Raw genomic sequence first — 25,258 nt, forward strand, 5'->3', positions numbered from 1 at the left:
CAGTTCTTGGATAGCCAGGGTGCTGGAGTTATATCAGTGAGCAGTTTGCCTTCTTTGATAAATGCTCTATTTTAGTTTTAGGTATACATAGCCCACATCCACTTCCTGAACAGAGGTGAGACAAGCAGGTAGTAGAGTTTCCTGTCAAATCAGACTTCATAGTAAATTTCCCCTTCTCCACCATCCATTCCACTCACCCAGTTCCCAACCTCCTATTCATTAGCCAAAGCCTTGGGGGCAGGGGGTGGTTCTTTGCCAGGAGACACACCCAGGAAGGCTCATTTGTCGATACCAAGTTATACCAGCCCTGCTGCCCATTAAAGCCTCCTCATTCTTCAGTTCTATGAAGAGCCCTAAAATCTAGACCCAAAGTTAAGTGGGCTTCTAGGACATAACACCAGAACCTACCATTGTGCACTATATTTATACCAAAATTGAAAACTTTCCATTTCAAAATAGACCTGCATTTGGTTTTGAAGTTGTAGTTTAAGTGAGATGTATTTCCTTGTTTTGCCCTCTCATAGTTGAGATTAGATTTTAATCATAACCTGTGATGCCTAGAGAGGAAGATGATAAGCTATCCATTAGCAAAGATGTCTCCCCCTGGGTCTACATGCACATGATAAATATGGGCAAGATTGGAAATGACATATAGGGAGGTAGGAGTCCTGGATGGAAGTTCTAATATCTGCATCCCAAATCCTGGCCTCATTACCAGTTGTTCTTGGGCAAGTCAGTGACTCTGTCTGGATCCAATTTCCCCATCTCTATGTTATGAAATAGTTTTGTAATATTTTAATATCCTATAATTGTCTTTGCCTTATGGTAGCCCATTCACAGACCACAGTATTCATCCCTTTAGGAGGGAAGATATCACCTAAAATAAAGAGCCGGCCTCCTTGTTCAAGGATGCCTTTTTTTAAACTTCATAATGAAGTAATAATTCTAAAATCTCTGAATTCTTTCAACTACCTTTCTTGGCGGTAGGTGAACAATTTATCTCAATTTTCCCAAGACTGTCCCAGTTTTATCATTGAAAGTCCCATATTCCAAGAACTCCCAAGCAAATCAGGGTGTTGGTCACCCTACTTAAGAGATTTAATAATGACCCATAGTATGGTGATAATTGAAGACATGAGACAGAATGGTAAGAATGTAAGGAGGAATGTATATTCAAGTCATTTATTAACAAATCACCCTAAAACACTGACTTAAAACAAGAGCAAGCATTTATTTTGCTCATAAGTCTGGGTGCTGAATGGCTTAGCTGGGAGGCTCTGAGTGTCTCTTGAGGTTGTAGTCAGATAGTCTCAACCATAACTGGAATCATCTTGAAGGCTTCTAAACTCAGGTTAGCACCTGGAATGGGCACATCTGAATGACATAAGCTTTTCAGATCTCTGTTTCACTCTCTCCAAGTGACTCCTCATGTGGTGGCCTAATGCTCTCAGGCCTAAGAGGAACCAGCAGACGTGACCCAGCCTTTCTGAGTCTAGCCTCACCTTATAAAGCATTGCTTCTGCCATATATTTTTTTTTTTATGAAGGAGTCACAGAGGCCCACCTAGGGTCATGGGAAGTGACATAGACTGCACCTGTCATTGGAAAGAGTATCAGATAATTTGTAGACTTTGTTTCAGAACCACCAAAAGGAGGAAGAGGGGTGCCTACCCCTCTCAGCTCCATGAGTTTTCCAGAAAAAGAAGAGGGAAAGAAAGCAAGTTGTCAGATGTCTGTGTGTTACAGATCACTGCCACACCTCCTTAGACTCATAAGATCAGAGGGGCTGGTGTCAGGCTGGACAAGGGTCAAGAGGAAAGGAAATGTTGCCACTTCAAATTTACTTTCTGGGATGATATCATCATGTAGGGTATAGTTTCAGAAAGACACTATATAGGAGAACCAACTGCCAAAGGCAGGTGCCAAAATAAAATTCAGGATTGCACTAAGTACAACTAATTAGGAGCTGACAGACACATGTCTTATATAGCAGAAAGACAAGTAGATTCCCACATCCCAAGACAGGAGGGAAGGGATTTATATGCTAAACTAGACAAAGTTGGGCCATGGCCCACCAGAACATACCTGGACTTTCTCAGAAACTATTAATATGTCAAATATCTGTTAAGAAACTGTCCAGGTATCAGTGGCCTGGACATGAAAGGCTCAGCTGACTATCTTCATGTCTTTGTTAATCACACAGGGTTTGGAATGCTTGTCAGAGTCACCCAGTGGGCAAGAGGGAAGTTATGACAAAGATGGTTGTAGTCATGTCAAGCTGGATCCCTGTGGGTAGAAATAGTGAGTAAACCACAGCAAAATAAAAATGAGCAGCACAGTACAGGTAGGTAGTAAGAGGGTCTAGTTACCCAGAGCTTCCTTGGTTCTCAAGTGATGAGGAAGGGGCCTAAGGGTTCTTGCCTGCCTAATGAATGTTGTAATAAAATAATATTTCTATGGCAAAGACTCCACACAGCATTAGTGAGGTAGCCCTGAATAACCTTAAGTGAGAGTACAAGGGCTCTCAGACAGTGGCACCAGAGGAAACTGAGGAGGGGATAATTCCAACCTACAGACCAACTGAATTCAGAGAACATACAGAGTTCCAGAGTCAGGACAGCAAAGTGCATTGAACTCAACTCCTGACTAGACTGATGAGGAGAAATCACCAGAGCCAGAGAGCAGTCCAACAACTGGGCCGCTCTCTTTCCTGCCAGCCTGAGGTCATGTGAGCCTCCAAATACCATTGAGGAGAAAAGAAGGTGAAAAAAAATAAAATCTTGCAGAGAGTGGTGATTTGAATCAGGGCCTCTGACTCTTTCATGGCTGTGTTGTGCTGGAAACTGCCTATATGAAGGTGCAGGTCAAGATGGCCCAGTTGCTATGATGAAGCCCGCCTGAGGAGGCTACATGCAAAGGCACACAGCAGTTATCAGTTGAGGCCTTGAGTTTAGACACCAATTCCCAGGGATAGAGGATTCTGAGCAAAACAAGATGACCCTAATGTCTCGCCAGTGTTGCTAATGTCTCACCAGTCTTGCATCCTTCAGATTGCCTGCTTTGCTGAAACTTTCCCACAAATAACCTTTTGATGAAACCTATATAATAAATATGCTGAGCTAGCTCTGGATCAGTCAATCTCCATTAGAGTTTGGCTGAGCCACCTGGTCCCTCCTTTTACTCCCTATGTGTGTCTGTTTGCCTTTTCTTCACTTCCCATTGCCCCTCATCCAGTTTGTTTCCCTGAATTAATGGCCATGGCTCAGAGAGAGAGATGAGTCTTTGACAAAATCGGAATGTAATCTAGAGAAAAGAACAAGGAAAGGAACCTAGGTATCTTGGTAGTACCATTTCCTGAAATGGGAAAGTCTGGAGAGAAATTATTTCGGGAGAGTATAGATAGGGTAAAGAATCATTTATTAGAAATGATACTTTGAGATCAGGAAAAACAGATGAGTCTTTTCAACAGAGGCTTCACTCATGAGTTGACATTTATGTTGAGGCCTGAAAGGTGTGAAGAGCCAGGGAAGAACATTCCAGATAGATGCAAAGGAGATAGAGTCATGTGGACACGATGAATTAGCTGGCAGGTATAAAGACCTGGTTCCTTTTTTCTCATTAGAAAAATCAGGTCATATATATAGCAGTATTTCTTTATGTAGATTGAAGTTATAGTATAAAAAATGGAAACCACTCTTGGATGACCTCACTCCCTGAACTGCAGCCACAATGGCTCCATTCAATTCCCTCTGACTTGCCAGGCTATTTCCTCCCTTTAATCTTTGCACCTGTGATTTCCTCTATCTGAAATTATCTCACCTTAACTGTCAATTTCTGAGGGAGGTCTTCATTTATGGCCCTGTCATAACGGGTCTTCTCTTGTTTGTTTTGATCTCCCTAACTTACTCCTCTCAAGACTTCCCCATCTCAGGAAAAGGTCTGACCTAAAGAACAATGATGAGCATCAGTCCTTCTGATCATGCTCTCATTTGCTTTTACCCCTCATCCAATCCAAACACAGTTCTGACAGTTCTGTCTCCAAATTACACCCTAAATCCATTCCCTTTTCTTGCTTACTTTTGCCCTATTCCAGGTCAATTACTTCTTGCATGGCCTGAATACAGTGACCCCCATAACTAACCTCCCTGCTTCTACTTTTGCCTCTCAAAACACCATTCCATGTCACACTAAGAAATATATTTTTTAAAAATACAAATCAGATCTTTCATCTTCTCTGTTTAAACCTTCAATGGCCCCAAAAGTCTTCACTTCAGCACTGGAGGCCAGCAGGATCCCAGCCCTACTGAGAGCTATACCTAACAGCACACCTCCCTCCCTATACAGGAGGCTGTTTTCCACCCTGACCCCATCAGTCTCCTCCTGCCTCAGGGCTTTGACTTTTCCTCTCCCTGTGACAATCTCCCCCAGAATCTTAACATAGATGGTTCCTTTTTATCATGTAGGCCTCAGCTTAAATATTATCTCCTTGAATAAAGACTTTCCTGAACCTCCCTTCCTCTCAAAGAGTTCCCCTCCTTGGTCTTTTCTTTATAGCACTTACCACTATGATGAAATTGCCAATAAATCTGTTTCCTTTTGATTTTCTGGTCCCTCCTCCCCACACACCCCTATGTAAGTTCCCTGGGAGCAGTCTCTATATCCCTAGAACTCAGAATAATGTTTGGCTCACAAAGGAATGGACAGACAAATAAATGAGTAAATGAATAAATGAACATCTTGAAAGCCACTTATTCTGTGAAGGAGCATTTTCTTCTGGTCTGTTTCCTCATCTCTGAAATGGGACTGTTGAATAAGGCAATCTTCAGAGATCCTTTAGGCTAAATGTCTGGGATTTCCTTCTATAATTTTGCACTCTAATGTTGGCTCACTAAGGACATCTTTTCTCCGGATAGTTATGGGCTATTTCAGACTTCTCCTAAAGTATCAACTGGTATCTGTAAGATAAAGTAAAATGTCATTAGTTAATAATATGGTTAACAGTTGCTGATAAAGTAAGACAGGACCAAGCAAAATGTAAGTCCCTCACTGCAACAAATGTTGGGAATAAATTGCATGTGTTAGGGATCTACTTATATTTTACACTTAGTTTTCCTTTGATTTGGTTCCTCTGGGTTGGGAAGCCCAATAAGTAAATGCAAAAAAATTCAGAATAAAGACTCCATTAACTGCAAATGGTTTGTTGTTTTCCTACCTGAGGTAATATTCTTTATTGTCAGCAATGAATTGTCAATTCATTTTTCAATTTCTTCCTGAAAAAAAAAAAACTGAGAAGAAATATTTTCTTTTTTGCAGAATTCTCAAATATGATGATTTCAGCTTAGTATCCTCCTGAAAATGACAGTAGGACCTAGGACTTTAAGTAAAACTCTCCTATATCTCACTGAGAACTTCCCTTTGAAGAATTGTGAAGTGACTCTAAACTTTCTTTTAGCTTCAAAACAAGCACATTTCAAGCCATTCCCATGGTCCATTTTACCATATAAACACAGCCAACTTCAGAGGCTAAAGCATGAAAGAATAATCTTTAGGGAAAAGCAGAAGTTTGATTAAGGAAATGCTAACTTTAAAAATTCTAAAATGTTTCATGGAAACATTCTAAGAAGTTTCATGGAAATTTTCCTTAAACTCTCTTCTGTACTTTTAGAATCAAATCCATCTTTCAAAGTTCACTTCAGAAGTTACCTCCTCCAAGAAATTTCTCCCCAGTTATTAATATCACTTTAAAATCTCCTTCCTCTAAATTTCTATGCACTTTGCATGAAATTGCTTGTTTATTCAACTCAGTAATTAAAGGTGGTTGATTCCATTTATTAAACTATCTTCTCCACCACCCTGAAACACCCAAAGGACAAGAGTTGCTTCTCAGTCATTACAACACTCAACAAGGCCTAATATCACACATTTTTTCAAAGTCATTATTACATTTATTCAAATTATTGATGAAAGTCAGATGTATGTATTTTCTTGAGCATTTTTACTCACCACTCACTTTTAATTTTTTTGTTATTTTGAAATATAGATTTGCAGGAAATTGCAAAATAGTATTATAAAGTTATGATATCCTTTGCCCAGCTTCCCCTAATGGCAATATTTTACTACAATATGAAAACAGGAAACTAACATCAACATAATGCTTTTCCAAAAGACTCTGTTCAATTTTCACCAGTTTCTACATGCCCTCATTTGTATGTGTATGTGCAGTTCTATGCAGATTTATCCCATGTTCTATGCAGATTTATCCCATGTATGTTGCTATAACAAAATACCCAAGGGCTGGGGATATTAGCTCAGTTGGTAGAGTGCTTGCACAAGTTCAATCCCCAGCACTGGAAAAAAAAAAAAAAACAAAAAAAAAACAAAAAAAAAAACTGAGATAATCAACTTATAAAAAGAGAAAGTTTATTTTTGTTTATTTTTTCAATCCATAGGTGGTTGGCCACTGCTTTTGGGCCTGTGGCAAGGCAGCACATCATGGTGGGGAGCACATGGTAGAACAAAGCTGCTCACTTCGTGGTTGGGAAGTGAAAAAAGAAGGGCAAGGAAGAAACAGGGGTCCCTCAATCCCCTTAAAGGGCATCCCCCAATGACCAGAAGACCTCCCACTAGACCCCAACTCTTATCACCTCTCAATAGCGCCAAGTGGAGAACTAAAACTTTAAGCCTCTGGGAAACATTTAAGATCCAAACCATAGTATCATGAACATATATATTTATGTAGCTATCACTAAAATCAAGATTCAGTACTCTTTAGTACTCTTCTATTACCATAAAGAAACCTCCTTATGTTCATACCCACTTCCCATGCCTGTCTGTCTTTATTTATTATTGTGGGTGTGGATGTGGGTGTAGTACTAGGGATTAAGCCCAGGGCCATGTATGTGCCAGGCAAATGCTCCACTATTGAGCTACATCCCCAGCCCTTTTTCAAATTTATCTTTGAGACAGGGTCTTGCTAAGTTCCCCAGGCTGGCCTCAAACTTGAAATCCTCCTGTCTCAGCCTCCCTGTTAGATGGGATTACAGGTATATGACACCATGTCTGACTTCTACCTTCTTGCAATCACTATTCTGTCTCTATAGTATTGTCATTTTGAGAATGTTATATAATGGAATTATATAATATATAACCTTTTGAGCCTGGCTTTTTTTCACTGCACATAATGACATTGAGATTCATCCAGGTTGTTGCATATATCAATAATTCATTCTTCTTCTTTACTGAATGGTGTTTGTATAGTTTGGCTATTTCCAGTTTTTAGCTATTACAAATAAAGTTGCTATAAACATTCACTTATACATTTATTCATTTATACATGTATTCATTTATACATGTTGTGTGAACATAAATTTTCACTTCTCTGGGATAAATGTCCAAAAGTATAATTGTTGGATCACTATGGTGAGTACATGATTAGTTTTATAAGAAATTGCCAAAAGATCTTTCAGAGTGGCTGGGCTACTTGACATTCCCAATGACATGAGAGATCCACTTTCTCTGCATTCTCTCCAGCCTTCGGAGAGAATTTGGAATTATCACAATTATAGCTCATCTGATAGGTGAATAGTGATCTGTTTTTTTAATTAGCATTTTTCTAATGGCTAACGATGCTGAACAACTTTTCACATTCTTATTGGCCATCTGTATTTCCTCTTTTGTGAAATATCTGTTAAAGTGTTTTGCCCATTTTCCAAATCAAACTGTTTGGTTTTTTTACTTTGAATTTGAGAGTTCTTTGTATATTCTAGCTACAAGACTTTTGTCAAATATGCGGTTTACAAATGCTTTTTCTTAGTCTTTTGCTTGTCTTTTCATGCTTTTAACAGGGTCTTTTGTAGCCACAAAGTTTTTAATTTTGATGAATACTAATCTGTCAACTTCTCCTTCTATGGATGGTGATTTTGATGTTGTATCTAAGATTTCTTCACCTAGCCCTGTCTCTAAATGATTTTCCCCCATGTTTTCTTCTGGAAGATTTTATAGTTTTACATTTTACATTTAAATCTATGATCTACTTTTTTATTCATTTCATTATAAGGTATCAGGCCTAAATGATGATTTATTTTACTGAGTGGGGGTGCTGCATTGCTCCAGCACCATTTGCTGAAAGACTATCTTCCTTCCATTGAACTGCTTTGCTTCTTTGTCAAAAATTAGATGGACAGGGCTGAGGTTGTGGCTCAGTGGTACCGTGCTCGCTTAGCATGCGTGAGGCAGTGAGTTCGATTCTCATGACCACATATAAATAAAAATAAAAGTACATTGACAACTATAAAAATATTTTTTAAAAATTAGATGGATAGTCTATACTAACAGTAATTGAACACAGATACAAAAAGATAGTTATACATATCTATAACACTGTTCACAACCACAAAAAAGTAGAAACAGCCCAGATGTTCATTGACAGATGAATGGATAAACAAATTGTAGAATATGCATACCATGCAATATTATTTGACCATACTATGGAAAAAAGCATTGCTATATGCTAAAAGGCAGATGAACCTAAAAAACATCATACTGAGTGAAAGAATTCAAACATAAAAGTGACATAATGTATTATTTCATTTATATGAATACCCAGAATAGGTAAATCCATAGCAACAGAACAAAGATTGATGGTTAGCAGGTACAGGGGAAAGGGAGGAATGGGAAGCAACTGTTGAACAGGTAGAATTTCTTCTTGGGGTGATGAAAGTGTTTGGAACTGAATAGAAATGGTAATTGTACAACACTGTGAATGCACTAAGTGTGGCTGATTTGTTCACTTTAAAATGGTTAATTTTATGTGAATTTCACTTAAATTAAAAAAATCACTTGGCTATATTAGTGTGAATCTACTTAATACTGCATAGCCTTGATTATGGTAGTTATAGAGTTAACCTTGTGCTTTTTGTATGTAGAGTGAATAAATGGACACATGCTCCTCAGGGAGCTTTCTCTCACTGTGCTGGGAGTTTTATCTCAGAGGCACAGAGCCTCCTGCTTCACATACCTTCACAGGCCCCATATTGTTTCTCTCCCTATTCTACTCATGGAGGTTGACTATACTGACAGAATTAGCACAGGGTCTCAAGAAACTGAAGATTTGGTCAAAGTCAATTCCTCTTATTACTTTTGTTTTCTGTTTACATATTTTATTATTTTAAAAATATCTCCTCCAACTATGAAATATTAAAACTTATATTATTTAAAGTTGTATGCATGTCTGGAACAGTAAAAGGAGAGTTTTTAATCTTCCTATTTACTTTCTACAGTTAAAGTGAGGATCGTCATCTTATGAAGATGTAGATTCTCACAGCTTCACTTACTTTGTTTTTATACAGGGAGAAAGCATTTCAATCAACCTTCACCAAGAACTGGCTCCATGAAGCCCTGGGACATTCCAGTCTTCCCATTATTGTAGGCTGGGCCTATAATTGGATTTCTTCACCACACAGACTGCAGGTTAACTGGGGAGTACAGCCTCATCTCATGCCTGTGCTTAAACAACTGAAGAACTTAGTTGTATCAACCTAAAATTTGCTGACTTTGTTCATCTGATATGAGGGCTGAGTTTTGCTGCCTTATCCTTTCTCTCAAACAATGACCCTGGGATCATAAAGTGAATCTGCTCATGTCAAATTCCTGCTAAGAATCCTCCACTGGCCTCAGAACAAATCCAACAGCCCAGCACATCATTTGAGCTCTTTGGCTTTTCAGCTTCCACTGGCCCCTTTCCTCCAGTCCTGTGTCCCGTTTTCCCACCGTATCTAGATGTTTGTCCTTTCAACACTTGGACCTGTTCTTGCTCAGCCCAGTGCCTTTGCATATGCTGTCATGCTTCAAGCTAGGCTCAGATAATCCCACCTGCAAAGTTCTCCTTGACCCCTCACAGCTGGGTTAGGAGTTCCTATAGCAGTGTTCTTTGTCCCCACCCCCACCCCCCACAAGGCAAATCTTATCTGTGTAGCAATTTTCTGTTGATTTGTTTTTCTTCCTAGTGAGACTAAAGACAAAGATTGTGCCAGGTATATAGCAAGTATTCAACTTTTTAAAAAATTACTATACTTGTTAATTCATTATTTTAGAAGTTATATTTCATAAGCTCTTATTTTAAGCCAGGCAGCACTGTTCTCAATGTGACAGAGCACTTTATAGACAAAGTCCCTGCCTTCTTGGGGCTTATATTAGAAAGAGGGAAACAGACAATAAATAAGTAAATGTCTATACACAGACATACACACACACACACATACACACACACACACACGTAATGAAGAAAAACAAGGCAGGGTGAATGAATGAATGAATGAATGAAGAATTCAGAGCTCAAAATCAAGCAGTTTAGACTACACTGCCATAGAAACCAGTTGAATTGCTACATATTCAAACTCAAAAGTACATGGATTTGTTCATGACTTATATATACTCTATAAATATTTATTGAGAGCCTACTAGGTACCACCCACTGCTCTAAGTATGGAATACAGCAGGATCACAACAAAATTTCCTGTCTTTGTGGAGCTTGTATACTAGTGTTAATGAGAAAACGAATACCAGATGGTAATAAGTGCTTTGAGGTAAATAAAAAGAGGAAGGAAAATAAAACAAACTGAGGAAATTCTTGGGTGTGTGTGAGGCGGTGGTTATTAGTATTGTACTAGTCAGGGAAGAACTCACAAACAAAGCAATAATTGAGTAGAGAAGTAAAGTGAGGGAGTGAGAAAAGAACAAGAGGAACAATCCAGCTAGAGAGAACAGCAAGCATAAAATCGCCTGCAGCAGGGCAGGGCGAGGCTTCCAAACTTGAAACCTCCTCCTACTCTGCAGTGGAAGCTTGGGATGCAGCTGAGTGTCAGAGGATGAGAGGGACAGACAGGTTGTGAGACTCCAGACTCTTACTTCCTGATTGTGTAGCTTTAACCCAGTTTTTCATCTTGCTGAGACTCCAATCATTTATTTATTCATTTAATGCTTATCTGAAAGCACAGTCATGATACTCTAGTGGGATGATGAATTCTGTAATCTGTGTTCTATAAACTCTAAAATATTATAAAGGTTATTTTAAACTACATTTCTCATGTACCTGGTCTTCTAAGTTTCCCAGGAGTATTAATTAGATCATTTAAAACCAATGAAGAAGAAGCAAGTGTTATATCTAAACACAAAATGAAATTACAGAATTTTTAGCTCATGTGGTATATTTATACCATATAGTTACTTATTATTTTTATAATGTGGCTTATTGAACATTTGCTCAGCAACTGAATTTCTAGAAAGAACTATCATTTCTGATCACTAACAATATCTAGATTTCCTGCATCATTCAGGTTGAATATTTTTAAAAACTAATATTTACTTTTGTTATTTCACTGTACATACATCCTTTGTCATGTTCACTTGATTCCTGGGTTCTAGAAACTCATCAGGTTATTCTTTTAATACTTTTATGATTTAAAATTGAATTCAGCTATTCTTTAAGTGCTGTGTGGGAAAGAATCCCTATCATTTCTTAGATAAACATAATACACTGGAGGTTTAAGTGCAGAGATTGAAGTCTTGGATGTTTGGGAGCAGTCTGAAAAGGATACCTGTTTAACCAGTGACTGGAATAATGCAGAGGGTTTTAACTGAAGGACTAGTTACTCAAAAGGTAATTTAAGTTCTCATTGTGATCACTCACTGGAGTTTTATTATATACATTACACATGAATATATGTATTATAATACAGTTACATACAAAAGCCATGTTTATGCATGTTGTGGATAATACAAATAATTTAAGCATAATTCTGTATTATACAAGTCCTTCAGGAAACAACATAGGTATACATAAAAAGATAATTCACAAATAAGGCAGCATATAATGACAGTCACATGACTGACAGAGGAAGCATAGTGATGAGGGATTTCAGGGGTGGGGTAGTGTACCAGACAGTCAGGAAAGACAAGGAGATGAGTTGGGACTTGAATTAATAACATATGACTCAGATGAAAAATGAGGAGGAGGCCATTCTCAGAGATAATGACAAGTTTTAGAGATGGTACCCATGGAGGACATTTAGGAAACAATGTGGATAAAACTGAGTAAGGCTGATCTAACAATATTTAGAGTGAAAGGTAGAAGGAAATTTTTGCTTAGGAGAAAATGTGGACGGCTATGAATGATTTAATCACTGATATGCTATTGGAGGGAGTAATAAATTGACAAAAAAGTTCTAGGAGGCAGTTTAACAATATTTTTCAAATGTATATTCCTCCTTAATTTAGTAATTCCACCTCTAGGATTTATTCTAAGGCTAAAATCAACAAAATCTTAAAGATTGCATGACACCATGTTTACTGTAGTGTTATTTATAACAGGAATAAAACTATCCCACATACCAAATTGGTAATAAATAACAGTTCCTATAGAATCTAATGCAACCATGAAAGCAGGTGCTTTAGAATTACTAAAAAGATGCAAGACAATACAAATGTAAGGAAAAGAAAGCAAAAAACAAAAAGCCTTTATACAATATGATTCTAATTTTTAAAGGTTATATAAGATAGGTAGGGAGTGCACCACAATGTTACAACTGGTTAGTGGGTGATTTTTTTTTTTTAATCTCAAAGCTATCAATACTTGCCTTGTGCTCTGTCCAATCTGATAAACTGGGATGTGGTAGTAGATACTCCAGAGAAGGTGGCTTCTCTCATGCAAGACCATTCATTCTCTAATGACAAAGCCCTTCTGAAACCAGTGTCTAAAGTACCACCCAGTGAAAGGCCATCAGTGTAGACATTTTGAAGGCAGGTAGGTAAGCTTTTCAGTATCTCAGAACACACCAAGTAAGGACACAGGCTAAACAGTAGTTTAGTCTTTGGGGTGCTGGGCCTTGTGCTAGTGCTTTACATAGATGATCTCATTTAATTATCCAACATTCTTAAGAGTTACCTACTAGTATTATCTTATTGTATAGATGAGAAACTGGGACAGAGAGGATAAGGAACTCACTCAAGGGCATACTGCTCACAAGTGATGAGACAGAATTCAAATAGAGACAATCACTCCAGATGACTCCAGAGGCCACAGTGACTACTATGTTCACTTACCCTCTTTAATGCACAACAGGAAACAAAAGATCTTGCATGTCTCCTTTTCATAGGGCCATCTGTTGCAACATCCTTCATGGAAATTTAGGGAGCATACAATCCTACAGAAAAATTCTGGATGGCCTTTAGGAGCCAGTGGTGGTGCTGGGCCTGGCACTTACTAGTTTGGGAACTTTGGACAAGTCTTAACCACTCAAACTTTGGCTTTCCTCAGGTGGAAGAGGGAAATAGTATCCAAACTGCTGGTCTTCCAGGGTGGCTATGAAGATAAAGGAGACAAAACACATGCAAGTCCTGTGAAAACTGTCCACTGCCATATCAGTCAAAATTCTTGCAAGAAACTCTCAGAATATTAAGATTGGACACCAGATTGCTCTGAGAAGCTCCCTAGGGTGATTCTCAAGAAGTGTATCATACAGCCCCACAGATATTTGCTCCAGCTATGACCTAACAATGGCAGTGTGTCCCTGAACAATGGTACCCAGTTTGCTCCACTATGCAATACATTGTGTTACATCATGTGGAAACAACTACCTGTGTGCAAGGGACACTATGAGGTGAGCTGGATGACAGCACCCACACAGCCCAAAGGTCTTCCTGGAAGGCCATTCCTTGAACATATTCTCATGGTCTGGAAATAAGGACTTCCTAGATTCACTAGAACTTAGTTGCCTACTTCATACCAATACATGCTGGGCCCCTCACAAACACCTTCTCTAAGCCCCATGGCATCCCTGCTTTTGCTTCATTTTATTTTATTTTTGGTACCAGGGATTGAACCCAGAGGTGCTTAACCACTGAGCCACATCCCCAGTCCTAAGTTGCTGAGGCTGGCTTTGAACTTATGGTGCTCCTGCCTCAGCTCCTGAACCACTGGTTTACTTCATTAGAGTTAAGAAGGTTGAGGCTCAGAAAGGTTGAGACTTACCCAACAGACAGCTAAGGTACAAAGAGAAAATGGAAGATAATGATACCATTTTGTTCCCATACTTCTGTTCTGATAAAGTTACCTGAACTCTTTTGTGTTCAGTCCCTGCAAAAGGAAGGTAATTAATAAAGCATATTATTTCCTGGATTTCTGCTAACATGTTAGATGAGTAAAACTGAAAATCTACTCAATGTTTTATTAAAATATATAATATATATTATCGTTTTGAACCAATGTATGGCAGTCAACTCTTTCATGAAAATCATGTGAATTTAAAAGGAACTAGTTTGGTCAATTTTTTTCTCAAGAGGAAAGGTTTTGTATTTTTAATTAAGAAAAATGAAAAGACATGCTTAGTATGATCAAGACCCTGAGTTCAAATCCCCAGCACGCATGCACACACAAAATGAATGAAAAGAAAGGAGAAAAGAAATGAAAGGAATGTTTGTAACAAATATGGCACATTCTTAAAGTAATGCATAAATACTCACGTGATTGTATAAGGTTGTTTAACACAAACCAATTGGCCCCCAAAATAAACAAATAATTCACAAAGAAATACAAATTTTTATCAAGCATATGGAAGTTCACAAATAAGCAAATTCACAGTATAACAATGAGATTCCATATTTTACTTATTAGTAAATAGAGGTTTCTAAAAATTCCAATATTTAATATTGATGAGAGTCAGTTTTAAAGTGGTTTGTTACACAGCAATGAAATTGATCCAATAATTGAACTTTTAGGAATTTATCCTCAGGCACTGATCAGAAATGCAGACAAAGGCTTATAAAAACATTTCTTGTGGAGATTTAGGAGAATCTTAATGTCTAAATTAGGAAAATGATTATGTAGATTCCAGTACATAATGATTATGTAGATTCCATTATGAAAAGAATTTAAATGTAATATGAGTGAATGTTTACAACACACTTTTAGGCAGAAAAAGTCATAAAGAACTATACATATCAAAAGGGAATAAATTAAAAGATACTAATGATTATTTCTGGGTAATAGGATTATGAAAGATTTTATTCTGGTAATCACATTTTTGTGATAATTTCATAATCACCAAAAGTCAAACTTAAAAATGAGAAAATTATCAGCTTATGTAATCTGTCCATAGATAAACATAAATAAAGCTTCAAATTGTAGTTTCAAAGTCATTTTTATAAAACCATTTTGCCAAAGCATTCAGCAATATTGATGTTGAATCATCTGCTACTTTTCATAACTGACAGGCTGATATGCAGTTTTATTGCAATTTTTAAAAAGTCAGCAGGAGAGCCATTAGCAAAGGCTTTGATAATCTATAAACTAGTTATAAAAATACTGAATAATTCAGCAATTCTAATGATGTGGCAGAAAGTAAAATAACTGAAGAAAAGGCTTCCAAGAATCAGATTAACATCACTGAAAGCTACACACATCATGCATCATGCTCCTCAATCCTCCCTGTGAGGTAAGTATTAGCCCCATTTGGCAGATGAGGAGTCTTGGCCTTAAATAATGTTCCACCAGCTTGGAACCATCCAGCTGCTAACCAGGGCTCCACATGGTTCCCAGCACCACCTCTCTCCATGCAGGTCAGTGACTCACCATGTTTATAGGATAAAAAAATAAGTTATCTAACTTGTAGACTACCTGAAAGAGCTTCTCTTAAGAGTCTCTTTAACCAGATCATTTTCTTCTTGCAATCCTAAAAGAAAGAAAAAAGAAAGAAATGCTCATCTCCTGAGAAGTTATTCTCAAGCAACTGAAAAGCAAAGCATTATGGGGAGGGGGATCAGCCAACAAAGCAGAAGTAGAGCCTGAAGCAGCTCCCTCCTCACTGTTCTCTTCTAGGATGTATCTGAGAAGCTGCCTCAATGACCATTCAGAAGATTTTAGAAATTTGGAGACTCTCCTTGGCTGTTGGCTTTATTCACTATTAATAGTGGTTTGGTTTTGTTTGCAGTAAGCCGTATCCACATAGAGAACCAAAGTGTGAAGGGTCAGTACCACAGAGAGGCCCCATAAGATTTGACTGGGCAAATCTTCTCCAAGTCCAGTGTTTGTTTTTAAGAATGAAAAATAATAACAACAAATAAGATCTCCATAGTGTTTATATGCATCAGCTACGTGCTTCACTTTACATGTGAATGTTGTCCTACTTAATCTTCACAACTCTAAGAGGTACATATTACTTTTGATCTTCATTTTACAGAAGCAGCAGCTGAGGACTTGGACCCCAGCTAGGCTATGGTGTTCAGGGCATGAACAGTTTGTTGGATCTTAGTCCACATTAACACCATGCTACATGGCCATGTGGATTTACAGTTATCAGGGCTGGGGTTCAAGAGGAAGCTTACTTCTCTCCTCTTCCCCTAGCTCCAGAGGGAAATGTGAGTATAAGCAAGAAAGAAGAGCTGTGGATGAGGGAATGGAGAAATGAGAATCCTTGTCCTGCTTGGCTGGCTGGAGGGTTGTTTTTCCCAGAGCCAGGGTAGCTTGCTTCCTAGCCTTAAACTGCTAAGTACTCCCGTACTTACTTTTTAAATGTATTTCTATTTATTCATCACTCACTATTTCTAAAATGATCTAAGGTGGTTATAACAATATATAAAACACAAAAACAGGAAGTAGGAAAGAAAACAAATGAATGGGCCTTCAAATATTCAATGGCTAACAAAAAAACATGATCAGTGATCATTGTCACAGATCACAGTGTTTATAAGATTGAAAGTAAACCAGCTACTCAAGACAAGCACAACTAATAATGTGAAAATCAGAAAAATATTTCCTCCTGAAGGTAAAGTGTTACAGTGCAATAAGATGAAAAATGCCCTTAACAATCTCCAAGGGATTAAACGCAGGCAGCAGAGTAGAGAGGTTAAGGAAACTCGAGTCAGGCTGCTTGGGTTCTACAAGTTATGCAACTGGTCTGGCCCTTAATTTCCTCATCTATGAATGGGGAATGAAGAATGCATGGAGGAATAAATGAGCTAATGGAGGTAAAGGTTTTATGGCAGTATCGGTCATGTAGGAAGTGCTGCACTACATGTTTTCAACACACTAGGCACCTCCTTCCTCAGGGCCTCTGTATCTATTGCTCCCTCTGCATTACGTTCTTCATGATATATAACGCTCACTCCTTCCCTTCCATCAAACCTTTACTCTCATGCCACTCTCTCAGTGTGTTCTTCCCATACACAATATGTGTAATTAAGATGTTTTCCTACTTGCCTTCCCAAAGTAGCAGCCTACATTCTCTGCCTTGACTTAATTTTTTGCATCATACTTCTGATGCTCAAATAACCAGTTGCTCTGTTTCATTTTTAACTATTTTCCTTGGTTAAATTAGAGAAATCTTCTGTTTTATTCACTGCTCTGTCTCCAACAGCTAAAATAGATCATGACAAAGTAGACACCTAGTAAACATGTCAAATGAATACAATCAACAAACTCACCACTTTACAGCCAACTATAGGGTGTCCTCAGAATACCTTGTAAGTGTAAGTCAGTAATTCAAAATATGAACCAATAAATTTCCTGGACATTTCAACCCTATGGTAACAATTCAGAAAAGACTGAAAGTCTTAAGTGGTGACAAAGGCAATTCCATTGAGATTACTGGTGACAGGTATTATTTGATCCTCTTCATGTGTGTTTAGAATTAGTGATTAACAGTCACTGCTGTAGGGGCACAGTTAGAAGGAATAGTCAAAATGCAGCATAAAGCATTTCAGGAATCAAATCATCCTGTCACCTCTTTTTAAAATAATTTTAAACAGATAGATTAAAAACATAGTAATTGTACATACTAATAAGGTACTTTCAATTTTTAATGCAGACAATCCAAATAAAACAAAGGTTTTATTTTCCAGCTCTCCTGTAGCAAAACAAAGACAAGAAAGCCAGTTATTGGCTCTTGACTTACTTCATGCCTTCATGCTTACTTCAAGCATCAGTGTGAAATGCATTCAACTCGAAGGTGCATGTTGTGGGAAAAGACCCCAGAATAGGCAGAGCTTCCATTTAGTAAGCTAAGGTGCAAGTCTACCCACGTCTCAGAAGTGAGAAGTCATCTCTTCAACCAGTGAGAGGCAATCTAACAGAACAGAAAACATGCCACAGATAGGGAGTTGCAGGCAGACAGGGTGAGTCAAGCCTTGGGACTGGGAAACTCATCCAGTCCCAACGCCAATTCACCTGTGTCATTCCAAAAGTGATGAAATGCCCCCTTGCAGCTACAACACCTGTTTTTGTATACCACTCCTTTGCCAAACAATAGGGTTTGAGGAGTTTTGCACTTTCCCATGCTCAAGTATGAGAACCAAGGATATTTCCATGATAAATGAGTATTTTCCCCCCATACCAGGAATAAAACCCAGGCCCAGTACATGCTAGGCAAGTGCTCTATCATTGAGCTACACCCTAGTCCAAGGATTCTTAAATTAGGTATTCAGAAGGCTAAAGCTTCATTCCTCTGAACTTTCTATGGACCTTGTTACTTTTATTCAACTGTGACCTGAGCACAGATTTACCTGTGGTTTCTGGCATGGGAGAAGACTGTGACACAGATGATACACAAACTTCCATCTTTAAGATACTTCCCCATTTGTCATTGTATATGATGTTCATTAAATCCAGTGAGGTATGCAAGACATCAACAGAGAGGTTAACTGCATTCCCAGGTTTCAAAGCAAAGTAGGAACCAAGTCCAAGAAAGCTGATTCCCAACCTTGTCATTTCCTAATCCTGGTCAAGTGTTGTCAACAGGAAAAATTTTACTAATTTTTACACTGACTTTATTTAGTCATCTCCATACATAATCTGTCAAGTGCTTCTCTCTGAGTTTCTTTGGTGATGAATTCCTGTAGTGGACAAAACATTTAACCTCTTAATGCCTACTATATCCTTTATGGAAATGTTTTATGTAAGATTTAAAACAAATCATTCTTTTTTCTTTATGATGCATGTATCTTTTGCATGTGGTAAGAGGAATATAAAGCAAACTATCTTTCTATCAGACTTCTAAGTGTCCAAAATCACAATATGGATGACCACAGGAACAATTCATCGCAACTGAGGAACAATTCATCACAACAGAAACTTTTAAAAATTCCAGATATTCCTTTAAAGAATCAGGAAAGATACAAATGAAGTCCTTAATCTGTTTGTATGGAGAGTGCCCAGGGCCCACACCTGAGCAAGCAGCATCCCTCTGTTTGCACACTAGAAGTCATGAGTGGTGGGAACATGGAGTTAAAGGGTTAATTCTGAACCCACCTGCTTTCAGTAGTCTTTCTTTGAAGCAGTTCACATAGGCATTCTGACTAAGCTTTGGTTTAAAAAGATAATAGAATATTAGAATCCTTAACGAAAACTTCTTATTTCCAGGATTATTCTTCCCTCTCAACATTGCACAGTACATGTCCAAAAACTCCTCTCCTGATTAAAATAACAAAACAACAACAACAAAAAAAAAAACTCACAAGTTACCCTGATCCATGCAGGACCCAGATGAAAGAGGGCTTTTGTGACCTTTACAGAAACCAAAATGAGTGTTGCTTTTAGGTAGAAACATGCACAGTAGGGACTTAAAACTCTGATACAATCCTATAGTCAAAAGTTCAGAGGACATGCTTAGGTGGGATCCTCCAGAAACCTTCCCTCTTATCCCAATAAAATTGAACTCACAAAAAAGTAAGTCATTTCTCCCTTCTTTGACAGTGTTTTCCCCCCTTCTTCTCCTTCTAATAAACGTCGCTATACTTTTACTAAGTCTTGTATTTTCCTTGAAATCCTCTCATACAAGCATACAAGAGGTATGATCTTATCTCCATTATCATGGTCTCCAGCATCTGCAGGCTGGTCTCACTGCACCTCTTCTGTTCACCCACATGTTCACCATGGCCTCCAGATACAATATGGGCCACCCTTCTCCACTCTGGACTCCTCTTGAGGCTTTGCCTTGTCTGAGTTCCAGCTCTGGTCTCTCTTAATTAGTAAAAGTTTGAAAATACATATAGGCCCTTATGATGGATGAGTAACAAATTTACACTAAAATCTGAAGGACAAATGAAAACCTCAGCAAATCACTTAAGGAAACTTGGCAACAGGCATCAAACAAAAATATTCTATTTTCAAATTTAGCTGGAATAAGAAAATTCTTCGTATTTCTTTACTTAGGATAGTAGTTCCCAGACCTAAGTGACCCAAAGTATCCTTTCAGTAAACATGTATCTTTGTAACATCTCCTTCATCTTCCTGAAACAAAATTTGTAAGTCTGTCCTTTATAAATATAATTCCAGAAAAGCCCACAACAATATAACATGTAGCTTAATATGTAAATGTTTGGGTGTAACTAAACCAAAAGAGAAGAGTGGTCAGATATTTCTTTCTATATGAAGAATCATAACCAATTTGACAGCTGCAAACACAGGCCACCTGGTTGTGCTCTGTCAGTAACTCCAGCACAACCAGTGAAAATTGCTGGTGCTGTACCCTTTTAAAATAGTGAATAATTCTTGGTAAAGTCCAAAGCAAAACAAAATACAGTCTTTTCTTGGTTTACATGATCATTGTATTCCTAAATCATTCCGTATCTGTTATAAAATTTCAACTACTTTGTGTTTATATGTAAACAGAGTTAGGTAAGAGTCTTAATTATTTACAGCCATAAGACTGTCATGACAAGCAAAAGTCCCAGAGGGTGAGGAAGGATGACTCTTCATTTCATGGGACTGTAGTGTCTACCCACAGTTCCAGGGCCAATCAACGTGATAACAAAAACACTCCTACCAATTTACAAAACATCCCCTGGGGAGTAGTACCACTCCATTGGAAACCACCACTGCAGGGCTTCAGAGAGTCTTTAATATGATAATGTGAGCTGAGAAGAAAAAACAAGGACAGAACACTTTTTTTCTCCAAGTACTTTCTTGAAGGGCTATGGCTTCACTTATCACATTTAGGGAAATGTGGGTATTGATTATTTTTAAAAGTGTATTTAATCCAGGTGTGGTGGTGCATGCCTACATTCCTAGCAACTTGGAAGGAGGAGGCAGGAAGCTCATAAATTTGAAGCCAACCTGGGCCTGAGAAATTTAGTGAGACCTGGTCTCAAAATTTTTAAAAATGAAAAGGGACCTGGCACAGTGGAATATGCCTATAATCCCAGAGACTAGAGAGGCTGAGGCAGGAGGATTTTGAGTTCAAAGTCAGCCTCGAGACCTTAACAAAGCCCTGCATAACTTTGTGAGACCTTGTCTCTAAATAAAATATAAAAAGGGCTGGGGATGTGGTTCAGTGGTTAAGCACCCCGGGTTCAATCCCTGATACCCAAAAAAAAAACTTAAAAATTAAAATAAATAAATAAATAGGCCTGGGAACATGTAGCTCAGTGGTAGAGGACCTCTGGGTTCTATCCCCAGTACTGGGAAAAAAAAAAAAAATGTATATTCAATAGTAAAATCATGCCAAGTTACAGTTACAAGTGAACAGTAGGTTCTGGAGATATGTTTTCCAAGGAGGGAAAGCCTAACACTGGGCTGTGCCTCTCAATGCCTCTCAATTTCTGGTTATTACCAATAACACAGGGAAGATGTCACTTCTAAGAAGATGAGAGAGGGGGAGCTGATGGAAACCTTTTGAGGACAATCAAATATCACAGTCAGAGCCTGAGACTCATTAGTGCCATTTAGGATACATGTTTTTTAAAAAATCTCATATTTGTAGTTCAGGTGGTTGTTCTGAAGTCAGTTTTATGGTCCTTGGACATATTTATTCATAAATAAATGAACCTTTTAAGAGCCCTAAGTGTCTCTGTGAACCTTTCCCAAAAAGGAATGGGATTTGTAGTTCAATTCAGTAAATGAGATAGACAGTTTGGCTATTTTTTCCATTATCAATTCAATATATGAAATAAAGCACTAAAATGTTTGTTTCCACTATTTCCCCAAATCTATAGGTGTTATAAACATTGAAAGGCATGTTTAAATTGGAAAGTTTACATTGTAGACATTACTTCTCCCAAATCTGACTTTAAGTCATAACCCACTGATCACTAGAAAAAAAATACATAAAGGCCACACTATTCAGGGCTTAATACAACCGAAAATGTCCTGATCTCCACTTCAAATGAAAGAAATAATCATGAGTAAATAATTACAGAGTAATCAGTAAGTACTATTCACTACAGAACCACAAAGGAAGACACTTCACCCAGTCTGGAACCTCATAAGGAATTTCTTAAAGGTTAATTTACAGTGGGAGGGCAGTATTATCTCCTTAATTACATTGTCAATACATTTATACTTTACCAGATTTTAAGATAAATGTGAAAATGAATCTGATTTTCATAAGCACTTTTCAGGCATTGGTGCCATCTGGTGGCCACTTTAATTAAAATTCTTAAAAGAACTTGGGGCTTTTCCTCTTCACAAGGGGAAGAAAAGGTAGAAAAACACATTTTTTATTATTTTGCAACATGCTTTGTTATTATTACCATTTCTGGAATTTTGAGAAGTGAAGTATCAATTCACTTTTATTAGATTCTTCTGCTTCCACACCTCATTTTATCTAGACTTGTGAATGTGTTAAGCTACCACATTATTTGAAAAAGATGTACTTGACAGTGGTATTGCAAAAACATTCAAGTGATATGGGAAATAACAGATAATTGGTTTTTCCATATTTCTAAATACATCTCAATTCATTCAACAGTTTTTAATGCAAAGAACTTTACTTATTTGAAAAATCTCAATTGTGGGTGTCAGTGGTCCTGCCTAACAAGACTTAGAGAAGCACAAACCTCAAGGAAGAAGAATTTATGGTTAAAACCACCACAATGAAATATTTCTGTTCAACAGAATACATAATATACAGATTTATCAATGGAATATTTTCAATATCTTAACCCAACAAGGGCTATTTATGTAAGAAATTTCTTCAAATTAACAAGAAAGACAGGAAAATCAAAGAAAGATCAAATCATAAACACTGATCAGAAAGGAAATTCCAAATAACTAGCAAGAGATATGAAAGGACACTCAGCATATAACCAAATAAACATAAAGTATGCTTTATACCTCACTTTACACATACCAAGTTGGCAAAAATTAGGGGGGAAAAGCTTTGGCATTAGTGAAAGAGTAAGGAAATGGAAAATCCCCACATACTGATGATAGGAAAGGTATCTGGTAGTCCCTAGTTCAATATACACATATCTTACTAACAGCTATCACATTCATCAGTGTATTATTTATTTCTATGTATCAGAGTACCCCAGGATTTAGTGGATAAAAACATTATTGCAAAGTTTCTGTGGGTCAGGCATCCAGATGTGGCTTACCTGAGTGTCTGTGTATCAGAAGACTGCAATCAAGGACCACAAGACTGCAATTAAGGGTTTACTGGGGCTGTAGTCATTTCAAGGGTCAATAAGCCTTTTCACAGGCCTCAGAAGATCATCTCCAAGCTTGCTTACTTGCTGCTGGCAGGTCTTAGGGACTTGATGGCTACAGGTTACAGACATCAGTTACTTGCCACATGAACCCCTTCATACGGCAGTTCACAACAGGGCAGCTTGTTTCCACCAGAGCAAGGCCTCTCAAAAAAGAGAATGAGAAATAGCAAGCAAGACAGAAGTCATAATGTTCCTATAAACTAATTTTGTAAGTGACGTATCATCATGTTTGCATATTCAATCTGTTAGAAGAGAATCACTACATCCAGCCTACAACAAAAGAAAGATTAAACAAGAGCATGATATGAGGAAGTGGGAACCATGAGAACAGTTTTAGAGGCCGGCTAGCATACTGAGTGTATACATTCCGAAGACTGGACAGATCCACAAACAGGGCTGAGACTGTTCATTGTAGATTATGTGCAAGATAGGTACAGGCAACTTAGATATCTGACAATAGAAAAATAGAGAAAATGTGGTTATATGCATACAGCAGAATACCAGGCAGTGAAAAATACCCGAATTTATAAATAGAATCATGGATTCATCGTAAACACTAATGTTCAGTGAAAGAAATAAAAGTTTTAGCATAACAGCATTTAAATTCAACCCATGAACAACATTATATTTCTTTTAAGAATTTCAATGTAGATAGAATATGGGAGAAAGACATTCATGGCATGGGTGACAATAGGGGAAAGAAATGGGCATGATAACTTACATGGACTAAAATCAGTGTGCCATGAAATGAGTACAATTCTGTGATCTAAAGACCTTAAAAACAAACCCCAAAAGACAAGGAGTAAAAACTACATCTCCCACCCTCCCCACTGCTGTACCAGTCTAAGTTCTTCTTCCTAGAGATAGCTACAAAATATTTAAAAAAAAAAAAAAAGGTATATGCATGTGTATGAAGTCTTTGCACAGGCTATTTATCTGTGGCTTTTCAGCCTACCTACCCTCCTATACTCTATTCTGAACCGCTGGAACTGGAAGAAATCAAACTACATTTTCAGGTTCTTTTGGCAGGTAGCTTCCTGTTAGGTGTTAAAGGAATTGAGAAGGCTAAAAAAGAAAGGTTCCTAGCTCCCAGTGTGTGAGTTGGTGGCAGATACTCCTGTTACTATGGGAATGGAGCATCTGGGACAGAGGCAGCACCCTTTGACTAAATGACAACTCCTCAGCAAGTCCAGGCCTGATTCTAACAGTGCTGTTAATAGCACAGTAGTTAAGTTGATTCAAAGGATGTGCAGCTTCTGATCTCTGGGTAGCAATGCTACATCTTCCTTTTTAACTGCTCCAGCCCCTCTGGTCTTCCTTTTTTGTCAGACCATCTGAAAAATAGAGCTGTTTTATTAATCTCACAATAATTGGACCCCTCAATTTTAAACAATGGAACTTCCACGTTCCGAACATGATTGAGTCACAGAGAAGGGAAGCACTTTCCTGAGGGAAACGGCTATTAAATAGGAGTTAGGATTTGAACCCAAGACATCTGGTTCCTGAGTCTATGCACTTGACTATTTTAAACTTCCTTTCACACGTGAGTAAAATTACATTTCTACGTTGTGCCATGTTGAAGAAACATGACAGTGTGGTAAAGATAACTAAATAATGTTTGTGGGATTTTGTTTTCTAAGGAAATTTGGTTATTTATAACCTCATTTCTTAGGAAAAGAAAAATGTAAAACAATTGTTATAAAATCAAGTGACATGACCAGTCTCTTTTCTTTCTTGATAATTCATTCATTTACTCAGGGCAAAATTAAATAAGGTTTCTT

The 25,258-nt window shown here is 37.8% G+C and overlaps 1 long non-coding RNA gene across 1 annotated transcript; it reads right to left on the minus strand.

Annotated features, from left to right (window-relative positions):
* Positions 1–1,131: 1,131 nt before the first annotated feature.
* Positions 1,132–14,939, minus strand: LOC306670746. Its single transcript, XR_013766486.1, has 3 exons — positions 13,098–14,939; positions 5,212–5,269; positions 1,132–4,954 (listed from the first exon to the last, which is right to left on the minus strand). It is a non-coding gene; the product is annotated as an uncharacterized lncRNA (long non-coding RNA).
* Between the last annotated feature and the right edge of the window lie 10,319 nt (positions 14,940–25,258).

This window comes from Sciurus vulgaris, assembly GCF_902686455.1.
Source record: "Sciurus vulgaris genome assembly, chromosome: 10".
Lineage (NCBI taxonomy): Eukaryota > Metazoa > Chordata > Mammalia > Rodentia > Sciuridae > Sciurus > Sciurus vulgaris.